A 6,000-nucleotide genomic window follows, 5' to 3' on the forward strand; every position below is an offset into this window, starting at 1 on the left:
ACCTGGCCCCGCTTCCCCCGCGGGCCTTCTCTCCGCCGGGCCGGACACGGGGGCGTCACGGAGAGACCGGAGCCTCCGGACTGCGCCAGGGGGGCTCCGCGGGCCCAGCAGCGGGGACGGTCACGGGTGAGGGTCTGCACGGCTCTCGCCGGGCTGCCTTCGGCACAGCGGAACGAGAGTTCCCTCGTCCGTCCGTCCGTCCATCCGTCCGTCCGTCCGTCCGTCCGTGAGGAGCCGCCATGCTGATCCTCCGGGGGCAGACCCCGCGCTGAGCGGCCGCAGCCCGGGCTGGTGTCACCGAGCTGGGAGCCACCGCAGGGCTATTATAAGGAATGGTGCTGTAAACACAGGGGTGCAAATATTCCTTCTGATTGGTGTTTCTGGGTTTGTACGATATATTCCAAGAAGTCGGATCACTGGGTCAAATGGCAGCTGCACACTGTTGTCCACATTAGCTGTACCAGTCTGCATTCCCACCCGCTAGGCAGTAGGGTTCCCTTTCTCCACATCCTCACCAGCAGTTGTTTGTTGTGTTACTGATGGTAGCCATCCTGGCAGGAGCGCGGTGATAGCTCATTGTGGCAAAGGCAGAATCTTAATTCCAGGACACTCTGAGTTTGACCCTGCCTCAGGGCTTCATCCACAAAGACCCTGGGCTGGGTGACCTCAGAGACTCCGTGTATCCCTTCCAGATCACAGCACACCCAGAGGCATGAGCAGAGACAGCTCCTTGGATAACAACCCCATGGAGGACTCCCAGAATTCAGAGGAGACACGCAAGGTGAGGGCACTGGAGCGTATCAAGAATTGATGGGGCACAGGGCAGGGTGACTACATCTCTGAGGACATGAGGTCACAGGCAGGGAGGACAGCCAGCAGTGTTCCATGGTGGGCGGAGATCCCGAGCCTCAGGAGCTTCCCACCCTCACCTGGCACTTGCCCAGCACCCCTGAAGAAAACAGGTCATCCCTGTGACCTTGGCTGCACTTGGTGACTCAGTCCATTCTGGAAGGTGGGAGGAGAGCCCACCAGCAGCATGGATCACCTGCTGCATGCAGGGGAGAGGCTGAGCCTGGTTACCCTTGTCCTCTCAGTTCCCTGTGACATCACCAGGGGGAACTCTTAGCTCCAGTTTACAGGTCCAACACAGGTTCTGCAGCGCAGGAAGAGGACAGGCTAAAGGGCAAACATTTTCACCTGAGCAGCTGCAGGGATTCATCCATTTCTCCTTTTCCTAGCAATTGGAGGAGGTTCGCAAATGCTTCACTGAAGAAGAGTGGACCAAACTGGATAATGCAGATAAATTAACGTATGTGTACATGAAGAAAAGATACGACTTCATGACTGCTCTAGGTAACAGACTGAACTGAGTACACAAGACCATCCCTCTTGCCCTTTACATATCACGGCTTCTTCTTATGCTCAACAAAATCTACCCCATTTCATTTGTGCAGAGAGCAATCCCTGGGCAGCTTCAGAACCTTCTTTTCCATTGTATCCTGAACAGGGCTCAAGGTCAGGAGTGGCCACAGAGATTCTCAGACCTGGACTCTGCATTTTCACTCCCCCTGGCCCTTGTTCAGATACCTGCACCTCATGACCTTTCCTGTCCCTGCTGTCTCCCATCATCCACCCTCCTCTCAGGTTGCCCCTTCAGCAACAAATATTTTGCTTCTCCTAGGTCTCATGGCCGTCGGCCCACATAGCTTACTTCCAAATAAAGGAATCCCAAAATCTCCTGACCAAGGTTTAGATGAAACTCAGAGCCCTGGGCATCATGGTGAGTGACAGGAAAGTCATGGAAGTTATCGCTGAAGCCCAATTTATCGGGGTCCATTTGCTCAAAAAGATTCTCAGGGGGAATCAGTGGCGAGTAAAGAATGTGGATGCAGAAGGTGAAGTACAGTCAGTTCAGTGTTGATACATATAAAATCCTAAAACATGCAAAAGAACAATATGTGTTTTATAGATTCTAAGTCACTGGGAAATATATCAAAACCTGAATGTGAATAAAACTCATCAAATTCAGGATTCAAGAAGTGCAGAAGGAGGACCAGCAGGGACATCGGTGAGGGCTGCACCGATGCCGTCAGCTGTGACGTGTTCCCGGTGTTCTGTTGTCTTTTGGATGAAAGATCTCAGACCCTGCGAAGCAGATGTGCACTCATGTTGTCAACTGACTAGGCCCGGTGGCAGATGGGCACATGTTTCCCATAAAGTCCTCAGTGGTTTTCTGCAGTTTGAAACGTTTCTTTATTTAAAGGAGTTAATATTCTTATAATTTTGCTGCACACACTTATGAGCCATAGCAAATTTTTAAAAAATATATATTTTATTGATTTTGTACAGAGAGGAAGGTGAAGAATAGAGTGTTAGAAATATCGATGAGAGGGAAACATGTATCAGCTGCCTCCTGTACACTTCCTACTGGGGATGTGCCCACAAGGAATTGAACCCAGGACTCTTGAGCTGGCAGGCCAAAGCTCTTGCCTCTGAGCTAATCTGGTCAGGGCCACAGGAAATTTTTATTAAAGTATGAGTCCTCCAAAAACATCCCAAGACCATTTTAGAACAGCATTGGGGTAGCTTAAGATGAGCATCTGAAGAGACAAAATTAATACAGTATTTTGTAATGATACTCACCTGTTTTCCTGAGCTTTACCAAACACAGTGGACTTCTTAGTCCTAACTGAATCTGATTCTATAAATTGACTTTGGGGGAGCATTTGAGATAGCAATGCCACACACACACACACTGAGGTTTGCTAGTGGTGTGTGAGCAGCGGCCTCAAGGAGTGCGAGAAGCCACAGATTCAAAAATCTCAGCCCAGTGAGCAGTGTGCTTACTCACTGTGAAGAGGGTGGGTATGTGCACTGGCTCTCTGCTTGGACAGCCTCGTAGCAAGAAGACAGGGTCAGAAGGCTCACTCTGTCTCCAATAGCCCTACTCTCCCAGCTCCACAGCCCCTGTTCCCCAAGCTCCCAAAATCAATGTCGGGGCTGAAAATCCAGCACATCACTTTTGCCATTGGAGGAGGCTTTGTATGCTGAAAGCCTTGCAGAATCGCTGCGCTAAATCAGACCTGGTTCATCACACAGGGAACCACTTCATTCGGGTATAATTGACATTCTATAACATTCACCTGTTTTGAGTATGAGAAGTCCACTGTGTTTGGTAAATCTATTCAATTCTAGTTACCGAACATCGTTCAGTGGATACAGTTCACGTTCCCAACAAATCAATTTAATTCTTTGGGGGAAATGGAAGAAGTATATCATGGAATGGCATGAGACAGTAGTGGAGTCTAGTTCCGATTTCCTAAACCATCAGAAGGAATGTTATGAATTAATCCTATGCACAAACATACAATCTATAGTAAATATAATCAGAAACCAGTCCCAAAATAACCCCTTGATGGTGAGTGGTTTCATACCCTCTGCTGCAGATTTCCCTGGTACTTCAGGAGCCTCCCAGGATTTGGGGGACCTTTATCAGCAAGGATCATCTGTGCTTTATGACCTCCTTACAAACGAAAGTCCTCAGGAGGCTTCCAAGGACCAACAGAGCAAAGACCTGAAGGTATCTCCCAATTCTGAAGGTCCACAGATCCTTGCTCCCTGCAGGAATATAAATATGGTATGAGTAGAATAGTATGACGGCCAATAACGTCTTTCATCTTCATAGTGCTGCCGGATATTATTTGAGGCACTTTAGATGGATTAATTTACTTAAGCCATAAGAAACCATTTATGACTAGTATCACTGTTATTATATACAAATTAATTATGTAGATATTAATGGCAATAATAGCACATAATAACGGTAATAATGAAGGGGCTGGGTTGCAGAGATGCTACATAATTTCCCGAAGGCTACAGAGGCAGTGACAGTAGTACGATCCAAAGCCCCAGCCCATTCCTAAGTTCCTAAAGGTTTTCACATGTTTATGAAGTCCAGGTTCTCTTCATCGGTGTTTTATGCATGCCCCCCCCTCCACTGCCCCCATGCTGCTGATCCTTCCATTTAACACATTCACTCTCACAACAGGAAGTACCAGCCCTCTTTCCTGTCACAGGGCCACTCTTCATATCTGAGGAGCCCCTTAGAATGTGACTCCCTCACTGCCAAAAGCTCCTTCAGGCCTTATCTGGGCCTGAGGCAACTCTGCAGCCTCAGTCCAGCCCAGGGAGCATCAGAGGCATTCGAATTGTTATTGAATACTTGATTCCACAATTGCAGATTAAGCTACTTGAGATGATAAAGGGATCTAGGGGTTTGTTGCCAGTGTGAAGACAGTTGAGAAGAGAATTGAAAGATCTCAAGAGAAAGTATTCATTTCCATTGATTCCAAGCAAACCACTTTATTTTACTTGGTTACATTTCTTGTTCACTCTTTCCTAAGGAAGGAGCCCAATGCAAAGTGCATTAAAGCTGATGGCCATGACACCTCCCGACACCAGCAGAGTTGATGTGGGAACCACTTCCCTAACTCCACTATACTGGCAATGGTGTCAGGATGGGACAGTATGTCTCATCTGGCACTACTTTCTTGTCTGTGTATCATAATTTCTGTGTCACATTCCTTTCCTTTTCCCCCTCCCCATATTAACCGCCCCACGCCATTTTCAAGCAGCATTTTGTCCCCTCCAAACACTTCTTAAAATTTTACCTTTATTGTAAAACTATTACAGGTGTCCCACCTTTTCCCCACTATGAGCCCTCCACCCTAATACCACCTCTCCAGGCCTTCATCGCACTATTGTCTATGCATATAAGTTCGCCTTAATCTCTACTCACCTCCCTTCTTGCTGGGATTCCTCAGCCTGTGCCGTACTTCCATGTCTCTGGACCTATTTTGTGAGTCAATTTATTTTGTTCATTAGATTCCACATATAAGGGAGATCATGTGATACTTGTCTTTCTCTGACTGGTTTATTTCGCTTAGCATAATGCTCTCCAGGTCCCTCCATGCAGTCTCAAAGGGTAAGAGATTCTTTTTTCTTACAGCTGCATAATATTCCATTGTGTAGATGTACCACTGTTTTGTTTTGTTTTATCCCCTCATCTACTGATGGGCACTTGGGCTGCTTCCAGATCTTAGCTATTGTAAATAATGGTGCTATAACATAGGGGGGATCCCTGGCAGTTCCATTTTTAATTTTTGAGGAAACTCCATACTGTTTTTCATAGTGGCTGCACCCATTTGCATCCAACCAGCACCGTACTAGGGTTCCCCTTTCTCCACATCCTCACTAACACTTGTTGTTTATTGATTTCTTTGATGGTAGCCATTCTGACAAGTGTGAGGTCAAACCTCACTGTCGTTTTAACTTGTGTCCCTCTTATGATCAGTGACTGAGCATTTTTTCATATGTCTTTGGCCATCTGTATGTCCTCTATGGAGAAGTGTCACTTTATGTACTTTGCCCATTTTTTAAAAATATATTTTCATTATTTCAGAGAGGAAGAGAGAGGGAGAAAGAGATAGAAACAGCAATGATGAGAGAGAATCATTGATCAGGTGCCTCCTGCACACCCCACACTGGGGATTGAGCCCACAACCTGGGCATGTGCCCTGACTGGGAATCAAACTTTGACCTTCTGGTTCATAGGTCAACACTCAACCACTCCAGCTGGGTTCCTTTTTAATTTGTATTGTTTGTCTTCCCTTTCTTAACTTGTATGAGCTCTTTATATATTTTAGAAATTAAGCCCTTATCAGATATACATATTGGCAACTATGTATGTGTATAGGTTGACAGTGTGCTTTGCTGTGAAAAAACTACATTTACTATCCCATTAGGAATCTACTCCTTTATATATGGTCATCTATATTGGATAGAAGCTTTTCATTGCTTTCATAGGCCTCGTGGGTTTTTACAATGCTATTGTTCCAAAAATGTTCTTTATACCACACTCATGCTTACATGGAGACTTCTGCTACTTGCCAGAGCATTTGTCTGGAAATAGCAGGAATCCAAGTGTTTTAGACCTCAAAA

The sequence above is a fragment of the Pipistrellus hanaki genome (assembly GCF_964339955.1).
Source record: "Pipistrellus hanaki genome assembly, chromosome: X".
Lineage (NCBI taxonomy): Eukaryota > Metazoa > Chordata > Mammalia > Chiroptera > Vespertilionidae > Pipistrellus > Pipistrellus hanaki.